The sequence below is a fragment of the Triticum aestivum genome, chromosome 6A (genome assembly GCF_018294505.1).
Source record: "Triticum aestivum cultivar Chinese Spring chromosome 6A, IWGSC CS RefSeq v2.1, whole genome shotgun sequence".
Classification (NCBI taxonomy): Eukaryota; Viridiplantae; Streptophyta; class Magnoliopsida; order Poales; family Poaceae; genus Triticum; species Triticum aestivum.
In genome coordinates this window covers 287,641,358-287,667,211 of record NC_057809.1, presented here as the reverse complement: position 1 = coordinate 287,667,211, position 25,854 = coordinate 287,641,358, and positions in this window count along the sequence as shown.

Here is a 25,854-nt window from a genome sequence, read left to right as displayed (position 1 = left end):
TGGTCTTGCGGGTTTCTATCTTCGCTTTGTGAAGGATTTTAGCACCATTGCTTCGCCTTTGCATGCCTTGAGCAAGAAGAATGCGCCTTTTGTTTGGGGACCATCCCAAGATACCGCATTCAATGGGCTTAAGAATTTGCTTACTCATGCTCCCGTGCTTGCTTTACCCAACTTCGACAAACCTTTTGAAATTCATTGTGATGCTAGTGGTAATGGCATAGGAGGTGTGTTAACGCAAGAGAAGCGCCCCATAGCTTACTTTAGTGAGAAACTTTCCGGAGAACAACTCAATTACCCCATCTATGACAAAGAGCTATATGCTTTAGTCTGCATTTTACATGAATGGGAACATTACCTTCGTCCCCATGAGTTTATCATTCATACCGATCATGAGACTCTCAAGTATCTTAAGGGTCAAACTAAGTTGAACAAGTGTCATGCTAAATGGAATGCATTCATTGAGTCTTTTCCCTACGCCATCAAGTACATCAAGGGTAAAGAAAACATTGTAGCGGATGTGCTTTCTCGTATATGCATGCTTGTCACCCAACTTGAATTGAATGTCATTGGTTTGGAGCATATCAAAGACTTGTATGAGCATGATGCAACTTTTGCTACTCCATATGCCAAGTGTTTGTCGCATACATCTTGGGAATGCTATTACTTAAAAGACGGATATCTTATGAGAGCAAACAAACTTTGCATTCCCGAGTCCTGTCTTCGTTTGTTGCTTTTGCAGGAATCCCACTGAGGAGGCTTAATGGGACACTTCGAACGCGACAAGACACTCGCAACGCTCTCCAAGAACTATTTTTGGCCAAAGATGGTTCACGATGTCAATCGTTTGATAGAGGCAAAGGTGTCCCGAAGTTTCGATGAGATGGTGGCTATCGTTTCTGTGGGAGTCGACCTTGACAATCCGACTACGAACGTGCAAGACGTCGCGTCTTAGCAATCGCTAAACCAACTTCCGAGGGGTTATTGACCACGCCGGAGCACGATCAACCTGACCACGAGGGTCTATTTCCTGCGAGCAAACGAAGAACAAGCAAGAAACTGAGATTGCAATCTGGATATTGCGAATATAAGATGAAAGCTTTATTGATCAAGGTGGGGTTCTGTGACGTCTTGGTCTGGTCGTTGGACACAAACGAAGTACGCGAAGTTGCAACTATGGCAAACTTTTAATCTAAACAAAACCCAAAGTCTAAACGACGCCCTAAGGGTTGTATATAAGGAGGAAGAGGGGGGATTTCGTGGCCCTTGGAGGAGGGGTCCGAAACCAACCCTAACTCTTGTTTCCCCACACATACGGACTCTAAAAACAGCCTATACTTAAGTATTTTGAAAATACATGGGCCTGGCCCAATAATAAGGTGACGCAACACCTAAAATAGTCTCTGGACGAAATTTATGAAGTGGCATCTTGTATATTTCGTCCAAGGCTTCATGCACTCCTTATGGTGGCTTCAAACTCCTGAAATCATCACTTGTAACTCCGTTCTGGATCCCCTTGCGCATGCCATCATCTCCACGCTTGAACTTGTTCCAAGGTTCATCTTTCTTGTCCAAGCTAGGCCCTTCATTTGTAAGCAAAACAAATGTATCCAATTTAGGCAGCATCATATTCTCATGAACATTAGAATCGTTGCCAAGAAACGGAAGTACATGATAATTCAATTGGCGTGCGCGAGCTCTAGTAATTGGTCCAGTATGTATAGCAGCAGGGGCTGTGGGTGTAACAATGGTATTGATGTCCTCATCATCCTCCCCTTCTTGAAATGAAGTCGTCCTCGACGAAAGTTCATCGTCCTCACCCAAATAAAGCTTCAAATCTGCAATGTTAAAAGTGGGACTAACCCCAAATCTGCAGGCAACTCAAGTTTATATGCATTATCATTTATTTTCTCTAACACCTTAAAAGGACCATCAGCACGTGGCATTAGCTTTGATTTGCGCAAATTAGGAAATCTATCCTTACGCGAATGTAACCAAACAAGATCTCCAGGTGCAAACACAACATGTTTTCTACCCTTATCTCCAGCAAGTTTATATTTAGCATTCATACGCTCAATGTTTTCCTTAGTTAACTCGTTCATTTTTAAAATCAAATCAGCACATTCTTTAGCATCAAAATTAACCTTCTCCGAAGATGGAAGAGGCAACAAATCAATAGGTGCACGAGGTAGGAAACCATACACAATTTCAAAAGGGCACATCTTAGTAGTAGAATGCAATGAACAACCCTAAGCATAGTAGACAATGTTCTATTGACTACTTCAGTTTGTCCATCAGTTTGGGGGTGACAAGTAGTACTAAAAAGCAGTTTAGTCCCCAACTTAGCCCATAAACATCTCCAAAAGTGGCTAAGAAATTTAGTATCACGATCTGAAACAATAGTATTTGGCACACCATGCAAGAGAATAATTTCACGAAAGAACAAATCAGCAACATTAACAACATCATCGCTTTTATGACATGGTATAAAGTGTGCCATTTTCGAGAACCTATCCACGACAACAAATATGTTATCCCTCCCCTTCTTTGTTCGAGGTAAACCTAAAACAAAGTCCATAGATATATCCTCCCAAGGTACAATAGGTACAGGCAAAGGCATATATAAACCATGAGGATTGAGTCGTGACTTAGCTTTTTGACATGTAGTGCAGCAACCAACAAAACGCTCAACATCCCGTCTCATCTTTGGCCAAAAGAAATGTGTAGCAAGTATATCCTCTGTCTTCTTGACGCCAAAGTGTCCCATTAATCCTCCTCCATGCGCCTCCTGCAACAACAAAAGATGAACGGAGCTAGCTGGAATGCATAGCTTGTTAGCACGAAACACAAATCCATCATTAAGAACAAATTTGTTCCAAGTTCTCCCTTCCTTACAATTCTGCAATACATCTTTAAATTCAGCATCATGCACATATTGATCTTTGATGGTCTCCAAACCAAATATTTTAAAGTCAAGTTGTGACAGCATAGTATAGCGACGAGACAATGCATCAGCAATAAAATTTTCTTTACCCTTCTTGTGTTTAATGACATAAGGGAAAGTCTCAATGAATTCATCCCATTTAGCATGTCTAGGGTTCAGTTTTGCCTGAGTTTTAATGTGTTTCAATGATTCATGATCAGAATGTATAACAAATTCCTTGGGCCATAAATAATGTTGCCATGTTTCTAAGGTCCGAACAAGAGCATATAATTCTTTATCATAAGTAGAATAGTTCAGACTAGGCCCACTCAATTTTTCAGAAAAGTATGCAACAGGTTTGCCATCTTGTAATAACACACCTCCCAATCCAATTCCACTAGCATCACATTCAAGCTCAAAAGTCTTATTAAAATCAGGAAGTTGGAGTAAAGGAGCATGTGTCAACTTATCTTTCAATACCGTGAAGGCTTCATCCTGTGCGGTACCCCAAACAAAAGGCACATCCTTCTTTGTAAGCTCGTTGTGAGGTGCAGCAATGGTGCTGCAATCTCTCCCAAAACGCCTATAGAAACCAGCGAGGCCAAGGAAACTCCTCACTTGTGTGACCATTTTAGGCTGCGGCCAACTCCCAATAGCTTCAATCTTGGCTTTGTCAACTTCAGTTCCCTCTGGAGTAACAACATAGCCAAGAAAAGATACTTGGTCGGTGCAAAATGTGCACTTTCGAAGGTTACCAAACAAACGTGCATCATGTAGAGCAATAAAAACAGCACGTAAATGTTCCAAATGTTCCTCCAAAGATTTGCTATAAATCAATTTGTCATCATAGTAAACTACCACAAATCGTCCAACGAAAGCACGTAAAACTTCGTTAATTAACCTCATGAAAGTAGTAGGTGCATTAGTTAACCCAAAAGGCATGACTAACCAATCATATAATCCAAACTTAGTTTTAAATGTTGTTTTCCATTCATCTCCCAATTTCATACGAATTTGATGGTATCCACTATGCAAATCAACTTTGGAGAATATTGTAGAGCCACTCAATTCATCAAGCATATCATCTAGCCTAGGAATAGGATGACGATAACGATTAGTAATATTATTAATGCCTCTACAATCAACGCACATACGCGACGTACCATCCTTTTTCGGCACTAAAATGATAGGAACGGCACAAGGACTAAGGGATTCGCGTATATAACCTTTGTCGAGCAGTTCTTGTACTTGACGCATAATCTAATTTGTCTCCTCTGGATTGGTACGGTATGGTGCACGGTTGGGTAATGATGCACCGGGAATTAAGTTAATTTGATGCTCAATCCCTCGAATAGGTGGTAATCCCGGTGGCACGTCTTGTGGAAAGACGTCAGCGAACTCCTGCAAAATGATAGTGACAGCAGGAGGCAAAGAGGAAAGCACGTCCTCGAATGAAAATAATGCCTCTTTGCACACAAAAGCATAGCAAACAGATTTGCTAAAATCTAAATCATCAATATCAGATTTGGTGGCAAGTAAACATGCACTTTTCAATTTAATTTCAGATGCAACACTAGATGGTTTATCATTAGGCTGCATTTGTTGCTCAAATTCTTTTGCCACAATCTGATTTTCACTTTTAATTTTCTCTTGTCTTGCTTTATTTGCTCTATTAATATCATCTTTCAAAATGGAATCAGGAGTCATAGGAAGCAAAGTAATATTTTTATCCTTATGAACAAGAGTATACTGATTGTTTCGACCATGGTGTACAGAATTTTTATCAAATTGCCATGGTCGACCAAGTAATAAAGAACATGCTTGCATAGGTACCACATCACAATCAACATAATCAGCATATGTAGAGATACTAAAATGCACACGAACAGTACGTCTTACCTTAACCTTGCCGTTGTTGTTGAACCATTGGATGTAGTAAGGATGTGGATGTGGTCTTGTGGTGAGAGATAGCTTCTCCACCATCTCCATGCTAGCCAAGTTATTGCAGCTCCCTCCATCTATGATGACGCGAACAGAACGTTCCTTCACAACTCCCTTTGTATGGAACAAATTATGCCTCTGATTTTGCTCAGCTGGTGTAACCTGCACACTCAAAACACGTTGAGCAACTAAACTTTCATACCTGTCAGCATCTTCAGCAGCCATGTATTTCGTCTCATGATCAGAATCCTCTCCACCGTGTTCTTCATGTGTAATAAGAGCCAAAGTCTCCTCATCATAGTCACTAGCGGACTCATACCCACCATCCTCAGTAAAAATCATCACACGCTGAGATTGGCATTCTCTCGCAAAATGTCCTCTTCCCTTACAACGACAACAAATAATATCACTTGTGTGCTCTATTGATGCCATGGTAGAAGAAGAGCTATGCGCAGGTCCGGCAGGTGTACTCTAGGCAGAGAGTGGTGGTTGTGCCTTCTTTCTTGTATCACAGCTAGAGGTGGCACCTGATGGAGGTGCTGGTGGAGTGGAAGGAGAGGATGCACGTGGTGTCCATGATGAAGATCGACCTGCAGAAAAGTTAGTTCGCGCCAATGCCTGTCGATCCTGCACTTCACGTTCAGCTTTACAAGCAAGATGGAATAAACGAGTGATATTAGTATACTCCTTATACTCTAGAATGGTCTGAATCTCTCTATTCCATCCACCCATAAAACGTGCAAGCATAGCTTCATTCTCCTCAACAATACCACATCTAATCATGCCAGTTTGTATTCCTGATAATATTCTTCTACAGAATTTTTTCCTTGTCTTAAATGCTGCAATTTTTGAAGTAATTCAATTTGATAATATGGTGGAACCCAACGACTACGCATAGCAGTTTTCAAAGCAGCCCAAGTAGTTGGAATAGGATATAATCTACAATGTTCAGACCACCAAACACATGCAAAGCTAGTGAAAGCACAAACAGCAGCAGGAACACGTCTCTCCTCGGGATTTCGTGGCCCTTGGTGGAGGGGTCCGAAACAAACCCTAACTCTTGTTTCCCCACACATACGGACTCTAAAAACAGCCTATACTTAAGTATTTCGAGAATACATGGGCCTGGCCCAATAATAAGGTGACGCAACACCTAAAATAGCCTCTGGACGAAATTTATGAAGTGGCATCTTGTATATTTCGTCCAAGGCTTCATGCACTCCTTATAGTGGCTTCAAAGTCCTGAAATCATCACTTGTAACTCCGTTCTTGATGCCCTTGCGCATGCCATCATCTCCATGCTTGAACTTGTTCCAAGGTTCATCTTTCTTGTCCAAGCTAGGCCCTTCATTTGTAAGCAAAACAAATGTATCCAATTTAGCCAGCATCATATTCTCATGAACATTAGGATCGTTACCAAGAAACGAAAGTACCTGATAATTCAATTGACGTGCGCGAGCTCTAGTAATTGGTCCAGTATGTATAGCAGCAGGGGCTGTGGGTGTAACAATGGTATTGATGTCCTCATCACATGTCCATGTCTCGGCGCAACATGGCCGTTGGGTCAAACTCAGACGATGCAAATCTGTCACTGTAGCACAAAGCGTGTGGGTGTGTTTGGTTGCATTCTCATCTCAATATAGTTGTTTCCTCTTCGTGTATTTTTGTCAACCTACTAGTGTGGACTCATGCACCCTTCATGCACTCTGCCAAACACCCAAAAGTGGGTCGAGAAGGGAAATTTTGCTCCCATCCCGTGCACCCTTCATACACCATGCCTAACACTATTCGTGCTTCATATGGTTCATGTTTCGTGGAGTACTGTAGCACCGTACTCTCCGTGCGCTGTGGACCTAGTTCTGTTAACATTGATATCATCGTTCATTCTCAACTGGACAGTCGAAAAAGCGGTACTATGTTACATATAGAAGTAGTTGACATGCGCACAACATCATTTGTAATCGTCATATCTTACTACACTAGCAACAAGATTCTGTAGTACTGACGTATGAACCACTGCACATGCCTAGTAGTAGGAGCACTGTGTATGTTCAAGTGGCTGCCGTGTTTCGCACTCCTCCATCGTAAGAGTGGAAACGCTTGCTGTAATCATTTTTTCTTCAGAAAAATAGTGGACACGCTCTACCGTGCGGATCCTCCTCCAGCCATGCACTAAATTACTCACTTTCGCCGACATGTGGGACAGCCAGCACCTGGGTCCACCAGCCATGCACTAAATTACTCCGTAGTAGAGTGACGGTAGACTATCCCGATCGAACCGCCGCAGTAATGCCCAATGAGCCGTCAAATCACAAAACCCCCTCCTTTCCAGCAGTAAGTTGGACGGACGAAGCAACCATCATTTCACTCTTCTCTCTCAGCTTCCTCTCTTGAAGAAAACCCCCACTCGCTTTGCTTCTCCCTCATCTCGTTCCTCCTTTCACTCTTCTCTTTCAGCTTCCTCTCTTGGATGGACGCCGGAGCACCAGCCAACGTGATGTCTATGGCTCTAGCCAAAACCATCGAGGCTCATGGTACGAAGAAGCGCAAGCACCCCGCCGAGACTACCGCAGACAAGCTCAAAGCCATCTCCCTGTCCAAGCCCCCCTCTCCGGGATCCCCTCATTAAGCAAGTCCAGGTAATGTCTCTTGTTGACGATCTTTTTCTCGATCTTGATCGTGTTTTTTCATCTAACACGCATTACTAGTACTGATAGTACAACTTTCTGGGTGATCTTGCATGTGATTTTAGTGTGCCAAATGACGGTTCCAAATTCCTCTTTTGACCAAAACATGCGAGAGGTTGACACTGATTTGTTATAGATTACTTTCAACTACTCCCTCTGTCCCAAATTTCTTGTCTTAGATTTGTCTAGATACGGATGTATCTAATACTAAAATGTGACTTAATACATGTTCTAGTGTCTTTGTTCACTCATTTCTGTGTGTATGTAGTCATATATGGAGTATAATATCGAAAATCATCTTATATTTCTGAACGGAGGTAGTAATAAAATATGATTTCTATTTGAATTAGAATCAGGTCCGCGGTGGAGATGAAGTTCTCAAAGTCATGTCGTGTGAACTGGAAGACCTGATGATGAGTTCTACTGCTGAACTATCCAGCTGTTGTGTCCTTGTCGCCATGTGTCCTGAACTAGTGTTTTCCTGTAGCATTGTTGCCAGGCGTGTTCTCGAGGCTGTACTTGACCACAACAATTTCCTGGTTGTGCCTTCGATTACGAAGGGTGTGGTTCTTGTAAAGCTTCCCAACAAATCTGATGTGGCATGTCTTCATCATCATGTTTATGAGTGGAAAGGCCACTCTGTTAGCTTCTCCAAGGTTGACAAGATGGTGATGGTGCATGTAGACATCTCACACGAAGTCCATGGCCTAGTCAGTTATGCGGGGTTCATCCCGTAGGTCGGTGGCAAGAAATAGTCTGCAGAGTTTAGTTAGTGCAACTTTGCTTGTCTGTAGTAAGTACTATTGTTCAGTACTTGATTTGTGTTTGTGAACACTGTATTGTTTATTAGTACTACCGCTTTTGGTGTGTGGTCAGTCCTGAGAACGGTCTATGTTAATGTCTGTCCACTCAATTCAGTCTGTATATTTTGAAGTATCCAGATCATATTTTTTGTGAGGACGGTTTATCAATTATGGTTACACTCGAATATCTGTATGCATTGCAGGGTTTATCGCACCCACCAGGATTTCCAGTCCCATGGATGTTCGGTCCATATGATTTGTCACGACCTTTGGACTGTCCTGCTTGTGGGAGTAGGCGGGGCCCCTGCATGCCACGCGTAGTTGGATGATAAATCTTCTGTTTAGTACTTCAACATAGTCATTTCCTGGTAAGGATTCACTCGTGTCACATCAAGTAAATCTTATTGATTTACTGTCTAAATCTTATTGATTTAATGTCATGTTTTCTTTCTTTTCCTGCAATTTTACGATGCAGGTTTTGCCATGTGACATTCATCACAGAATAAACTGTTTGGTTTGCTCTACGATGGCTATTTTTGCAGGTTTCACTTCTTATGTCGTTTCAGTAACGAAGGCACTGTCCATCACTTATATTACTGGAAAAAATTGGATCAGTCTGTTGTCTGAGTACAAGCTGAATCCCTATGATGAACTGCAGTTTGATTTAACAAAGACGCCACAATTAGTCCTTCTCGCGTTTAAAAGAAATGAAGAAAAAGACTGGATCACGGTCACGGATCCTAGTCAAGTTAGAAAGCTGATCATAGCAGATCAGACATGATCGCCGCTGTCTCACATAGATTGAGCACCGGCAGTTGCTCTAGCACTGACAGCGGCAGCAGCTCAGTCTGATCTAGCTGAGGATTGGGCACCGACCGCGTCAGCAGATCAGTCAGATCTACCGAAGGATCGGGCATCAACACCGGCACCAGCTCTACAAGGAGCACCATCTCCGGCAGCAACAACGGCTTTGGCACCTGCACCAACACTTGCACTTGCATCTGCTCCGGCCCGTGCATTTGCACCGGCAACAGACTACGCTGCAGTTCGCGCTTCATATACCAAAGTCCTTATAAAAACCGACATGTCCACCTTCTTGGTAAGCATTGGCCACCCAAGTGCTTCGTTCTTTTTTCTTTCCATGTTGTTTCACATGATTCACTATGTTGATCTAACTATTTGGGTATGTCTTCTTGTTTGCAAACATGGAATTCCTAGAGCAACGAGGGAGTCGTTCAACAATCTGGGCGGCCACGGCCAAGTTTCTCTTACCATGCGCAGCCTTGGTGTGAATGAACCTGCTCAATATACCGTAAGTACAAAGGATGGTCGCATGATGATTGATGCTAAAGGATGGTCAAGGTTCAAATCTAAATCATATCTTGCGGTAGGGGATGATGTCAAAATCGAACTTTCCCGGCAAGGAGAGCTGGTCCAAATCAACTCTGAAATTCTTTAGTAGCGGCACGCAACTACCGAACTGATCTATCCTCCGAGAGATTTTGATGTAATAATCTGGCATGGTGAAACAAGTGTCCTGTGTGTATAAGTAGTACGACAGTATTATTTATCACATGGTATATCGCTGATAGAATTACAACTCTGATTGCTGGTTAGGAACTGTCGTCCGATTTCATTCCAACAGCTGCCGTGCTTTATTCAATTTTGTGTATTTGCCTTGCGACAGCATCTAAAACCAGCGCCGTACCGATCGGTTGCAATATGAAAAGCGCTGAGGTAGAACACATGGGCCCCCAAACATGCAGGGTCGGCCTGCGGCCCAAAGTCCAGAACCGTGAGCCTATCTAAGTATTATATTCTCAGCTGAACCCCCATAATGCCCGTGCGTTGCAGAGGGAGTATATTTCTCGGCAAGGTGAGCCTGTGATATAAAAGATTTGTATATTTCTTTACAGAGGGAGTATCTCTCTGTCAAAAAATATATTTATGTGTAGATTGTTACTCCTGTCTTTCTACTTCCTTTCGATGTTATGTGGGGCAACCGGCAATGGGGTCCACGTGCCATATGCACAAATTAGAGTGCACAACTTCACGGTAGACACACCCCGGTCGTAGCGCCGCAGTAATGCCCGATGAGCCGTCAAATCACAACCCCCCCCCCCCTTTCCAGCTTTAGCAGTAAGCTGGACGGACGAAGCGGCAATATTTCACTGGGCCTGAATCCCCTTCTCCCTCATCTGCTTGTTTAGAGAAAAACCCCTCTCGGCGATTGCATAGGGTTTTCTCATGGAGAACCAGGTACGAATTCTTCATCCATCCCTGATAAATCCAAGTCCCTTGGTCGCAGGTAATGCCAGGATGGCAGCCGCCGTTGATGCATTTTTCTTCCTACTGAATCTAGTGTGTTTCATTTGCAGTGCCCAAAGTGCGAGTACCCTACAGGTTTCTGCGCCCTCGGCGAGACGCCACACTTGTTCCTTCTCATCCTAACACAACATTTTGAAATGCGCACAGTATGTTCCTAGAATCCTCTTTTCTATCCGGGAGGGTGGGAGTTTTTTGAACATCATGTGTTCTCATATTATTTTTCCTGCAGTGCATTATTTGCTCTGCCAGAACACATGTACTCAAGATGCTCGGCCTTGCCATAACTGAATACACTAGTTTAATGGTCACAGTGAAGACAAGCCATGGATATAAGTTCCGAGTTGGGTTCATGAACCAAGAAGATCGCTGCTTTTTTTATGGCTGAACTTGGATAAACTTTCTCAAGTGTTACAGACTGAAAGTTGGCGCACGAATGTTGATGGAAATAGCAGAACCTGGTCTCATCTTCACTGCGATCTTCCACCCCGACATCGTTCCAATTGTTCATCCATGTTAGTTTTGTATCTGGTTCTTGCTTGTTGCCTCAATTACTTCTTAATCCACCTATTCTCTCTAACTAATCACAATTTAACTTTAGAAGTAGCAACGACTCTCTCACGAAGATGCTACTTCTAACTAATATTTTCTTATAATTGGTGGCATGTGTAGGTTTTTTCAGAGTTAAGCAGTCTACTTGTTTGTTACTCTGTAATAACTCGGTTGTTACTAATGGCACTGAAGTTGACTGGATCGACATCCACAAGTTCCTACACTTTATTGATCGTCTTGAGGTCCTTGTGGGGCGTTTCAATGGTGGAAGGCCACGTGGGATATGTGTGCCACTGCTGCCCTCATTGAACAGGTCCAACTGTGTCGAGAAACTTATGGTACGAGCTGTTTTCTGTTATATATGTTGTTCATAAACTATTGCTTATACACAGTTTTACAGTTGTGATCTTCTTGAAACAGGAACTGCCGAGTTCTATTGTTCCTATACAGATGCCTGACCATGGTCGGGTCAGACTTGCGCTTGGTCACAACATGATGTTTATGTCGACCTACTCAATTCCCCTTGGAGGTGAAAAGATACTTACTCATGGGTGGTCTCAAATAATGAAGGCCCATCCATCTTGGAGAATAGGACAGAAGATTATGTTCATGCTTTTCCATGGCTCTAAAGTGAATATCCTGTTTATTGACCATGTTGTGAGATGAAGTGATGAGGACATCAATACAATTGTTACACCCACAGCCCCTGCTGCTATACATACTGGACCAATTACTAGAGCTCGTGCACGCCAACTAAATTACCAGGTACTTTCGTTTCTTGGTAATGATTCTAATGTACTTGAGAATATGATGCTGCCTAAATTGGATACATTTGTTTTGCTTACAAATGAAGGGCCTAGCTTGGAGAAGGATGAACATTGGAGCAAGAACAAGCATGGAGATGATGGCATGCGCAAGGGGAACAAGAACGGAGTTACAAGTGATGATTTCAGGACTTTGAAGCCACCATAATGGGTGCATGAAGCCTTGGACGAAATATACAAGATGCCACTTCATAAATTTCGTCCCGAGGCTATTTTAGGTGCTGCGTCACCTTATTTTTGGGCCAGGCCCATGTAATTTCGAAATACATAAGTATAGGCTATTTTTAGAGTCCGTATGTGTGGGGAAACAAGAGATAGGGTTGATTTCGGACCCCTCCACCAAGGGCCACGAAATTCCCCCCTCTTCCTCCATATATACAGCCCTTAGGGCATCGTTTAGACTTTGGGTTTTGTTTAGATTAAAAGTTCGCCATAGCTGCAACTTCGCGTACTTCGTTTGTGTTCAACGACCAGACAAAGGCGTCACAGAACCCCACCTTGATCAATAAAGCTTTCATCTTATATTCGCAATATCCAGATTGCAATCTTAGTTTCTTGCTTGTTCTTCGTTTGCTCGCAGGAAACAGACCCTCGTGGTCAGGTTGATCGTGCTCCGGCGTGGTCAATAACCTCTCGGAGTTGGTTTAGCGATTGCTAAGGCGCGACGTCCTCGCACGTTCGTAGTCGGATCGTCAAAGTCGACTTCCACCAAAGCGATATCCATCTTCTCATCGAAAGACGGGACACCTTTGTCTCTATCAAGTGGTATCAGATTTCCAGGTTGCTCGGTGAGATTTTACAGTTTTTCATAGTTTAGATCGAGTCTGTTCTTCATACCTACAGTCCACGAAAAAGCCACAAAAAAAATTAGGGTTAGTTCATCATATCCGAACCAATCTGAGCCTTTGCATAATCTTTTTAGGGTTTTGCTTTGTTGAATTTGCGGTTGCATCATCGTGTCTAGTTGCTGGTCTTAGAGTCTAGTCTTTTAGAGTTTCGAGTTCTGGTCATAAGTTGTCACGCCGCCGCCGCACCATCATCATCGCCCCTGCCATCTACCACCACCGCTTATCCGCCACCGCTCCGAATCCGTATCCATATACCACCACCGATTCATATACCACCACCGATTCATATCCATATCCATATACTACCACCGCTACCACCACCGCTGCCATATACCACCACCATATATCCACCACCAATCCGAGTTCCTTGATTATTAGGGTTGTTTTCGAGATCCATCTAGTTTCCGATTCGTGTTTCCTTGCCGGAGTAGGTTTCGGAAAAAAAAAAATTCGAAAACGCATTTTTCGAAAAAATTTCTGGCTATCCTATTTTTAGGTGTTTCTGAGTGTTTTGAGACAGGTGCCATTATAGGAAGTTTTTTTTTGACCTGTTTCCAGTTTTTGGGTCCGGGCAGTCGAAAAAAAAAATTTGGTCGAAAAAAAATTTCGTGCCCATCCTGTCAGTTTGACCTAGGAAGAGTTTTGAGACACTCGCCATTATAGTGATTTTTCGCAAAAAAAAAGCAGCGCAAAAAAAAAAGAGCGCAAAAAAAAAGAGCGAAAAAAAAATTCAGAGTGTGCTTTTCCCTTGTTTACGTGCCGCGCCGTGATTTTGTTGGTGTTCTAGGCTCGCGTCTCTAGCACAGTCTAGCCTAGGACCAGCACAGTACCGTCGTTGAGCGTTTATTCAACTTTGCATCTCTGAATTGATTATTGTTGACCCTTTTTGCTACCATACTATAAGCCTTCCCAGCTCCACATACATCTACGTCGTGTGTTTGACTCTCCCTGGTAATCGCTCTATCCAAGCTTTGAGAGTTTTTGACTACAACGGTTGCCGATCACCGCCTGCTGCTGGGTAAGAACTGGTAAGAATTTGAGATTTGCTTGACAGATTTGTGATACACCACCACCACTTCTTAGTAGTCTGTAGGATCATATTCTTGTGTGTTTCTATTGCTGCTAACCATGCCAGGATCACAAGCCGACGAGATTGACTGGGAGAACTTATCGAACAAGGAGCTTCATGATAAGTTTCAGCAAATGATGACTGAACAGGTACAAGATGTGCTGAGCAATTTTGAAGAGGCCATGGAGAAGATCACTGGCCTTGAGAAGACGTTCGAAACAAAGCTCGATAACAAGTTTAATGAATTGCTCGCGCGTCTTCCACCACCACCACCCGCTGCACCTAACGCACCTCTCCTCCAACAACAACAACAACGACTACCTCCACGTCGCGAAGCAGACCTCCGCCGAGCAAGCCGTGTTCCTCTTGCGTTTTGCCAAACTGTTGGTGCTGCTGTTGATACTTCTGTGGCTCCTGCTGCTGATGTGGAGGAGGATGATTATGTGGGAGATTATGAGGATGAGGTTGATCAAAATCAACACTACGTGCAGCCACCTGTACCACCACCAGCAGGTCGACCTCAGGTATATATTCGTAATGGTAGGCCTGCACCACCACCTCAGGTACGAGATGATGTCCATATTCCTAAACTGAAATTGAATATTCCACCATTTGAGGGTAGATATGTTCCTGATATATATGTTACTTGGGAGTTAGAAACTGAACAACGATTTACATGTTTACAATATCCTGAGGGGAGACGAGTTGCTGCTGCTGTTTGTGCTTTCACTAGTTTTGCATGTGTATGGTGGTCTGAACATTGTAGATTATATCCTATTCCAACTACTTGGGCTGCTTTGAAAACTGCTATGCGTACGCGTTGGGTTCCACCATATTATCAACGTGAATTGCTTCAAAAATTGCAGCGTTTAAGACAAGGAAAAAATTCTGTAGAAGAATATTATCAGGAATTACAAACTGGCATGATTAGATGTGGTATTGTTGAGGAGAATGAAGCTATGCTTGCACGTTTTCTGGGTGGATTAAATAGAGAGATTCAGACCATTTTAGACTATAAGGAGTATACTAATATCACTCGTTTATTCCATCTTGCTTGTAAAGCTGAACGTGAAGTGCAGGATCGACAAGCATTGGGGCGAACTAACTTTTCTGCAGGCCGACCTTCATCATGGACACCACGTGCATCTTCTACTTCAACTGCACCAACACCTCCATCCGGTGCCACCTCCAGCCGTGATACAAGAAAACAGGCACAACCACCATTATCTGCCAAGAGCGCACCTGCGGGGCCTGCACAGCGTTCTTCTTCTTCCATGGCATCAACAGGGCACACAAGTGATATTATTTGTCGTCGTTGTAAGGGAGGAGGTCATTATGCGAGAGAATGCAAATCTCCGCGTGTGATGATTGCTACCACGGATGGTGGATATGAGTCCGCTAGTGACTATGATGAGGAGACTTTGGCTCTTATTACACGTGAAGAACATGGTGGAGATGATTCTGATCATGAGACGCAATACATGGCTCCTGAAGACGCTGACAGGTATGAATGTTTAGTTGCTCAACGTGTTTTGAGTGTGCAGGTCACACAAGCTGAGCAAAATCAGAGGCACAATTTGTTCCATACCAAGGGAGTTGTGAAGGAACGTTCTGTGCGCGTCATCATAGACGGAGGGAGCTGCAACAACTTGGCTAGCATGGAGATGGTGGAGAAGCTTTCTCTCACCACAAGACCTGATGAGGACATCAATACAATTGTTACACCCACAGCCCCTGCTGCTATACATACTGGACCAATTACTAGAGCTCGTGCACGCCAACTAAATTACCAGGTACTTTCGTTTCTTGGTAATGATTCTAATGTTCATGAGAATATGATGCTGCCTAAATTGGATACATTTGTTTTGCTTACAAATGAAGGGCCTAGCTTGGAGAAGGATGAACATTGGAGCAAGAACAAGCATGGAGATGATGGCATGCGCAAGGGGAACAAGAACGGAGTTACAAGTGATGATTTCAGGACTTTGAAGCCACCATAATGGGTGCATGAAGCCTTGGACGAAATATACAAGATGCCACTTCATAAATTTCGTCCCGAGGCTATTTTAGGTGCTGCGTCACCTTATTATTGGGCCAGGCCCATGTAATTTCGAAATACATAAGTATAGGCTATTTTTTGAGTCCGTATGTGTGGGGAAACAAGAGATAGGGTTGATTTCGGACCCCTCCACCAAGGGCCACGAAATTCCCCCCTCTTCCTCCATATATACAGCCCTTAGGGCATCGTTTAGACTTTGGGTTTTGTTTAGATTAAAAGTTCGCCATAGCTGCAACTTCGCGTACTTCGTTTGTGTTCAACGACCAGACAAAGGCGTCACAGAACCCCACCTTGATCAATAAAGCTTTCATCTTATATTCGCAATATCCAGATTGCAATCTTAGTTTCTTGCTTGTTCTTCGTTTGCTCGCAGGAAACAGACCCTCGTGGTCAGGTTGATCGTGCTCTGGCATGGTCAATAACCTCTCGGAGTTGGTTTAGCGATTGCTAAGGCGCGACGTCCTCGCACGTTCGTAGTCGGATCGTCAAAGTCGACTTCCACCAAAGCGAAATGCACCATCTCATCGAAAGACGGGACACCTTAGCCTCTATCACAACGGTTGCCGATCACCGCCTGTTGCTGGGTAAGAACTGGTAAGAATTTGAGTTTTGCTTAACGTATTTGTGACACCCACCACCACCACTTGTTCGTAGTCTGTAGGATCATATTCTTGTGTGTTTCTATTGCTGCTAAGCATGCCAGGATCACAAGCCGACGAGATTGACTGGGAGAATTTATCGAACAAGGAGCTTCATGATAAGTTTCAGCAAATGATGACTGAACAGGTGCAAGATGTGCTGAACAATTTTGAGGAGGCCATGGAGAAGATCACTGGCCTTGAGAAGACGTTCGAAACAAAGCTCGATAACAGATTTAATGAATTGCTCGCGCGTCTTCCACCACCACCACCCGCTGCACCTAACGCACCTCTCCAACAACAACAACAACAACGACTACCTCCACGTCGCGAAATAGACCTTCGCCGAGCGAGCCGTGTTCCTCTTGCGTTTGGCCAAACTGTTGGTGCTACTGTTGATACTTCTGTGGCTCCTGCTACTGCTGTTGCTGGTACCCAGGAGGATGATGAGTATGCGGGCGATTATGAGGATGAGGTTGATCAAAATCAGATCTACGAGCAGCCACCAGCACCACCACCAGCAGGTCGACCTCAGGTATATATTCGTAATGGTAGGCCTGCACCACCACCTCAGGTACGCGATGATGTCCATATTCCTAAACTGAAATTGAATATTCCACCATTTGAGGGTAGATATGTTCCTGATATATATCTTACTTGGGAGTTAGAAACTGAACAACGATTTACATGTTTACAATATCCTGAGGAGAGACGAGTTGCTGCTGCTGTTTGTGCTTTCACTAGTTTTGCATGTGTATGGTGGTCTGAACATTGTAGATTATATCCTATTCCAACTACTTGGGCTGCTTTGAAAACTGCTATGCGTACGCGTTGGTTTCCACCATATTATCAACGTGAATTGCTTCAAAAATTGCAGCGTTTAAGACAAGGAAAAAATTCTGTAGAAGAATATTATCAGGAATTACAAACTGGCATGATTAGATGTGGTATTGTTGAGGAGAATGAAGCTATGCTTGCACGTTTTCTGGGTGGATTAAATAGAGAGATTCAGACCATTCTAGACTATAAGGAGTATACTAATATCACTCGTTTATTCCATCTTGCTTGTAAAGCTGAACGTGAAGTGCAGGATCGACAAGCATTGGGGCGAACTAACTTTTCTGCAGGCCGACCTTCATCATGGACACCACGTGCATCTTCTACTTCAACTGCACCAGCACCTCCATCCGGTGCCACCTCCAGCCGTGATACAAGAAAACAGGAACAACCACCATTATCTGCCAAGAGCGCACCTGCGGGGCCTGCACAGCGTTCTTCTTCTTCCATGGCATCAACAGGGCACACAAGTGATATTATTTGTCGTCGTTGTAAGGGAGGAGGTCATTATGCGAGGGAATGCAAATCTCCGCGTGTGATGATTGCTACCGCGGATGGTGGATATGAGTCCGCTAGTGACTATGATGAGGAGACTTTGGCTCTTATTACACGTGAAGAACATGGTGGAGATGATTCTGATAATGAGACGCAATACATGGCTCCTGAAGACGCTGACAGGTATGAATGTTTAGTTGCTCAACGTGTTTTGAGTGTGCAGGTCACACAAGCTGAGCAAAATCAGAGGCACAATTTGTTCCATACCAAGGGAGTTGTGAAGGAACGTTCTGTGCGCGTCATCATAGACGGAGGGAGCTGCAACAACTTGGCTAGCATGGAGATGGTGGAGAAGCTTTCTCTCACCATAAGACCACATCCACATCCTTACTACATCCAATGGTTCAACAACAGCGGCAAGGTTAAGGTAACACGTACTGTTCGTGTGCATTTTAGTATCTCTACATATGCTGATTATGTTGATTGTGATGTGGTACCTATGCACGCATGTTCCTTATTACTTGGTAGACCATGGCAATTTGATAAAAATTCTGTACACCATGGTAGAAACAATCACTACACTCTTGTTCATAAGGATAAAAATATTACTTTGCTTCCTATGACTCCTGATTCCATTTTGAAAGATGATATTAATAGAGCTAATAAAGCACAACAGGAGAAGAATAAGAGTGAAAATCAGATTGTGGCAAAAGAATTTGAGCAACAAATGAAGCCTAATAATAAACCATCTAGTGTTGTTTCTGAAATTAAATTGAAAAGTGCATGTTTATTTGCCACCAAATCTGATATTGATGAGCTAGATTTCAGCAAATCTGTTTGCTATGCTTTTGTGTGCAAAGAGGCATTATTTTCATTCGAGGACGTGCCTTCCTCTTTGCCTCCTGCTGTCACTAACATTTTGCAGGAGTTCGCTGACGTTTTTCCACAAGACGTGCCACCGGGATTACCGCCTATTCGAGGGATTGAGCATCAGATTGACTTAATTCCCGGTGCTTCACTGCCAAATCGTGCACCTTACCGTACCAATCCAGAGGAGACGAAGGAGATTATGCGTCAAGTACAAGAGCTTCTCGACAAAGGTTATATACGCGAATCCCTTAGTCCTTGTGCTGTTCCTATTATTCTAGTGCCGAAAAAGGATGGTACATCACGTATGTGTGTTGATTGTAGAGGCATTAATAATATTACTATTCGTTATCGTCATCCTATTCCTAGGCTAGATGATATGCTTGATGAATTGAGTGGCTCTACAATATTCTCCAAAGTTGATTTGCGTAGTGGCTACCATCAAATTCGTATGAAATTGGGAGATGAATGGAAAACAGCATTTAAAACTAAGTTTGGATTATATGAGTGGTTAGTCATGCCTTTTGGGTTAACTAATGCACCTAGTACTTTCATGAGATTAATGAACGAAGTTTTACGTGCTTTCATTGGACGATTTGTGGTAGTTTACTTTGATGACATATTGATTTATAGCAGATCTTTGGAAGAACATTTGGAACATTTACTGATGAGGACATCAATACAATTGTTACACCCACAGCCCCTGCTGCTATACATACTGGACCAATTACTAGAGCTCGTGCACGCCAACTAAATTACCAGGTACTTTCGTTTCTTGGTAATGATTCTAATGTTCATGAGAATATGATGCTGCCTAAATTGGATACATTTGTTTTGCTTACAAATGAAGGGCCTAGCTTGGAGAAGGATGAACATTGGAGTAAGAACAAGCATGGAGATGATGGCATGCGCAAGGGGAACAATAACGGAGTTACAAGTGATGATTTCAGGACTTTGAAGCCACCATAATGGGTGCATGAAGCCTTGGACGAAATATACAAGATGCCACTTCATAAATTTCGTCCCGAGGCTATTTTAGGTGCTGCGTCACCTTATTATTGGGCCAGGCCCATGTAATTTCGAAATACATAAGTATAGGCTATTTTTAGAGTCCGTATGTGTGGGGAAACAAGAGATAGGGTTGATTTCGGACCCCTCCACCAAGGGCCACGAAATTCCCCCCTCTTCCTCCATATATACAGCCCTTAGGGCATCGTTTAGACTTTGGGTTTTGTTTAGATTAAAAGTTCGCCATAGCTGCAACTTCGCGTACTTCGTTTGTGTTCAACGACCAGACAAAGGCGTCACAGGACCCCACCTTGATCAATAAAGCTTTCATCTTATATTCGCAATATCCAGATTGCAATCTTAGTTTCTTGCTTGTTCTTCGTTTGCTCGCAGGAAACAGACCCTCGTGGTCAGGTTGATCGTGCTCCGGCGTGGTCAATAACCTCTCGGAGTTGGTTTAGCGATTGCTAAGGCGCGACGTCCTCGCACGTTCGTAGTCGGATCGTCAAAGTCGACTTCCACCAAAGCGAAATCCACCATCTCATCGAAAGACGGGACACCTTTTCCCCTATCATTATACCATGTCATAAAAGCGATGATGCTGTTAATGTTGCTGATTTGTTCTTTCGTGAAATTATTCGCTTGCATGGTGTGCCAAATACTATTGTTTCAGATCGTGGTACTAAATTTCTTAGCCACTTTTGGAGATGTTTATGGGCTAAGTTGGGGACTAAACTGCTTTTTAGTACTACTTGTCACCCCCAAACTGATGGACAAACTGAAGTAGTCAATAGAACGTTGTCTACTATGCTTAGGGCTGTTTTGAAGAATAATAAGAAAATGTGGGAGGAATGCTTGCCTCATATTGAATTTGCTTATAATCGTTCATTGCATTCTACTACTAAGATGTGCCCTTTTGAAGTTGTGTATGGTTTCCTACCTCGTGCACCTATTGATTTGTTGCCTCTTCCATCTTCGGAGAAGGTTAATTTTGATGCTAAACAACGTGCTGAATTGATTTTAAAAATGCATGAGTTAACTAAGGAAAACATTGAGCGTATGAATGCTAAATATAAACTTGCTGGAGATAAGGGTAGAAAACATGTTGTGTTTGCACCTGGAGATCTTGTTTGGTTACATTTGCGTAAGGATAGATTTCCTGATTTGCGCAAATCAAAGCTAATGCCACGTGCTGATGGTCCCTTTAAGGCGTTAGAGAAAATAAATGATAATGCATATAAACTTGAGCTGCCTGTAGATTTTGGGGTTAGTCCCACTTTTAACATTGCAGATTTGAAGCCTTATTTGGGTGAGGAAGATGAACTTTCGTCGAGGACGACTTCATTTCAAGAAGGGGAGGATGATGAGGACATCAATACAATTGTTACACCCACAGGCCCTGCTGCTATACATACTGGACCAATTACTAGAGCTCGTGCACGCCAACTAAATTACCAGGTACTTTCGTTTCTTTGTAATGATTCTAATGTTCATGAGAATATGATGCTGCCTAAATTGGATACATTTGTTTTGCTTACAAATGAAGGGCCTAGATTGGAGAAGGATGAACATTGGAGCAAGAACAAGCATGCAGATGATGGCATGCGCAAGGGAAACAAGAACGGAGTTACAAGTGATGATTTCAGGACTTTGAAGCCACCATAATGGGTGCATGAAGCCTTGGACGAAATATACAAGATGCCACTTCATAAATTTCGTCCCGAGGCTATTTTAGGTGCTGCGTCACCTTATTATTGGGCCAGGCCCATGTAATTTCGAAATACATAAGTATAGGCTATTTTTAGAGTCCGTATGTGTGGGGAAACAAGAGATAGGGTTGATTTCGGACCCCTCCACCAAGGGCCACGAAATTCCCCCCTCTTCCTCCATATATACAGCCCTTAGGGCATCGTTTAGACTTTGGGTTTTGTTTAGATTAAAAGTTCGCCATAGCTGCAACTTCGCGTACTTCGTTTGTGTTCAACGACCAGACAAAGGCGTCACAGAACCCCACCTTGATCAATAAAGCTTTCATCTTATATTTGCAATATCCAGATTGCAATCTCAGTTTCTTGCTTGTTCTTCGTTTGCTCGCAGGAAACAGACCCTCGTGGTCAGGTTGATCGTGCTCCGGCGTGGTCAATAACCTCTCGGAGTTGGTTTAGCGATTGCTAAGGCGCGACGTCCTCGCACGTTCGTAGTCGGATCGTCAAAATCAATTTCCACCAAAGCGAAATCCATCATCTCATCCAAAGACGGGACACCTCCGCCTCTATCAATGCGCCTCCTGCAACAACAAAAGACGAACGGAGCTAGCTGGAATGCATAGCTTGTTAGCACGAAACACAAATCCATCGTTAACGACAAACTTGTTCCACATTCTTCCTTCTTTACAATTCTACATTACATCTTTAAAATCAGCATCATGCACATATTGATCTTTGATGGTCTCCAAACCAAATATTTTGAAGTCAAGTTGTGAAAGCATAGTATAGCGACGAGACAATGCATCAGCAATAACATTTTCTTTTCCCTTCTTGTGTTTAATGACATAAGGGAAAGTCTCAATGAATTCAACCCATTTAGCATGTCTACGATTCAGTTTAGCTTGACTTTTAATATGTTTCAAAGATTCATGATCAGAATGTATAACAAATTCTTTGGGCCATAAATAATGTTGCCATGTTTCTAAAGTCCGAACAAGAGCATATAATTCTTTATCATAAGTAGAATAATTCAGACTATGCCCACTCAATTTTTCAGAAAAGTATGCAACAGGTTTGCCATCTTGTAATAACACACCTCCTAATCCAATTCCACTAGCATCACATTCAAGCTCAAAAGTCTTATTAAAATCAGGAAGTTGGAGTAAAGGAGCATGTGTCAACTTATCTTTCAATACCGTGAAGGCTTCTTCCTGTGCGGTACCCCAAAGAAAAGGCACATCTTTCTTTGTAAGCTCATTGAGAGGTGCAGCAATGGTGCTGAAATCTCTCACAAAACGCCTATAGAATCCAGCGAGGCCAAGAAAACTCCTCACTTGTGTGACCGTTTTGGGCTGCGGCCAACTCTCAATAGCTTCAATCTTGGCTTTATCAACTTCAATTCCCTTTGGAGTAACAACATAGCCAAGAAAAGATACTCGGTCGGTGCAAAAGGTGCACTTCCCAAGGTTACCAAACAAACGTGCATCACGTAGAGCAATAAAAACAACACGTAAATGTTCCAAATGTTCTTCCAAAGATCTGCTATAAATCAATATGTCATCAAAGTAAACTACCACAAATCGTCCAATGAAAGCACGTAAAACTTCGTTCATTAATCTCATGAAAGTACTAGGTGCATTAGTTAACCCAAAAGGCATGACTAACCACTCATATAATCCAAACTTAGTTTTAAATGCTGTTTTCCATTCATCTCCCAATTTCATACGAATTTGATGGTAGCCACTACGCAAATCAACTTTGGAGAATATTGTAGAGCCACTCAATTCATCAAGCATATCATCTAGCCTAGGAATAGGATGACTATAACGAATAGTAATATTATTAATGCCTCTACAATCAACACACATACGTGATGTACCATCCTTTTTCGGCACTAGAATAATAGGAACAGCACAAGGACTAAGGGATTCGCGTATATAACCTTTGTCGAGAAGCTCTTGTACTTGACACATAATCTCCTTCGTCTCCTCTGGATTGGTACGGTATGGTGCACGGTTTGGCAGTGAAGCACCAGGAATTAAGTCAATCTGATGCTCAATCCCTCGAATAGGCGGTAATCCCGGTGGCACATCTTGTGGAAAGACGTCAGCGAACTCCTGCAAAATGTTAGTGACAGCAGGAGGCAAAGAGGAAGGCACGTCCTCAAATGAAAATAATGCCTCTTTGCACACAAAAGCATAGCAAACAGATTTGCTGAAATCTAGCTCATCAATATCAGATTTGGTGGCAAATAAACATGCACTTTTCAATTTAATTTCAGAAGCAACACTAGATGGTTTATTATTAGGCTTCATTTGTTGCTCAAATTCTTTTGCCACAATCTGATTTTCACTCTTATTCTTCTCCTGTTTTGCTTTATTAGCTCTATTAATATCATCTTTCAAAATGGAATCAGGAGTCATAGGAAGCAAAGTAATATTTTTATCCTTATGAACAAGAGTATAGTGATTGTTTCTACCATGGTGTACAGAATTTTTATCAAATTGCCATGGTCTACCAAGTAATAAGGAACATGCTTGCATAGGTACCACATCACAATCAACATAATCAGCATATATAGAGATACTAAAATGCACACGAACAGTACGTGTTACCTTAACCTTGCCGCTGTTGTTGACCCATTGGATGTAGTAAGGATGTGGATGTGGTCTTGTGGTGAGAGAAAGCTTCTCCACCATCTCCATGCTAGCCAAGTCGTTGCAGCTCCCTCCGTCTATTATGACGCGCACAGAATGTTCCTTCACAACTCCCTTGGTGATGAGGACATCAATACAATTGTTACACCCACAGCCCCTGCTGCTATACATACTGGACCAATTACTAGAGCTCGTGCACGCCAACTAAATTACCAGGTACTTTCGTTTCTTGGTAATGATTCTAATGTTCATGAGAATATGATGCTGCCTAAATTGGATACATTTGTTTTGCTTACAAATGAAGGGCCTAGCTTGGAGAAGGATGAACATTGGAGCAAGAACAAGCATGGAGATGATGGCATGCGCAAGGGGAACAAGAACGGAGTTACAAGTGATGATTTCAGGACTTTGAAGCCACCATAATGGGTGCATGAAGCCTTGGACGAAATATACAAGATGCCACTTCATAAATTTCGTCCCGAGGCTATTTTAGGTGCTGCGTCACCTTATTATTGGGCCAGGCCCATGTAATTTCGAAATACATAAGTATAGGCTATGTTTAGAGTCCGTATGTGTGGGGAAACAAGAGATAGGGTTGATTTCGGACCCCTCCACCAAGGGCCACGAAATTCCCCCCTCTTCCTCCATATATACAGCCCTTAGGGCATCGTTTAGACTTTGGGTTTTGTTTAGATTAAAAGTTCGCCATAGCTGCAACTTCGCGTACTTCGTTTGTGTTCAACGACCAGACAAAGGCGTCACAGAACCCCACCTTGATCAATAAAGCTTTCATCTTATATTCGCAATATCCAGATTGCAATCTTAGTTTCTTGCTTGTTCTTCGTTTGCTCGCAGGAAACAGACCCTCGTGGTCAGGTTGATCGTGCTCCGGCGTGGTCAATAACCTCTCGGAGTTGGTTTAGCGATTGCTAAGGCGCGACGTCCTCGCACGTTCGTAGTCGGATCGTCAAAGTCGACTTCCACCAAAGCGATATCCATCTTCTCATCGAAAGACGGGACACCTTTGTCTCTATCATGAAGCCGCTTTCAGAAGGTTGTGGATGCGCGGGGTGGCGCCTGGGCCTTGTCCTGGGGCTTGGCAGCCTCACCCTTGGTTAACTGTAGGCAGAGTAGCACTGTTCGAGGCGTGCTTTGTATGGTTGAACCTGTATAAGTACTCATACTGCTTTCAGCTTTGGTTGTTAAGTGCCCATGCTGGTTTTCAGTTCAGGTTGTTAAGTACTCCTGCTGATAGAGGCAAAGGTGTCCCGGTGTTTTGATGAGATGGTGGCTATCATTTCTGTGGGAGTCGACCTTGATGATCCGACTATGAACGTGCGAGACATCGTGCCTTAGAAATCGCTAAACCAACTTCCGAGGGGTTATTGACCATGCCAAAGCACGATCAACCTGACCACGAGGGTATGTTTCCTGCGAGCAAACGAAGAACAAGCAAGAAACTGAGATTGCAATCTAGATATTGTGAATATTAGATGAAAGCTTTATTGATCAAGGTGGGGTTCTATGACGTCTTGGTCTGGTCGTTGGACACAAACGAAGTACGTGAAGTTGCAGCTATGGCGAACTTTTAATCTAAACAAAACCCCAAAGTCTAAAT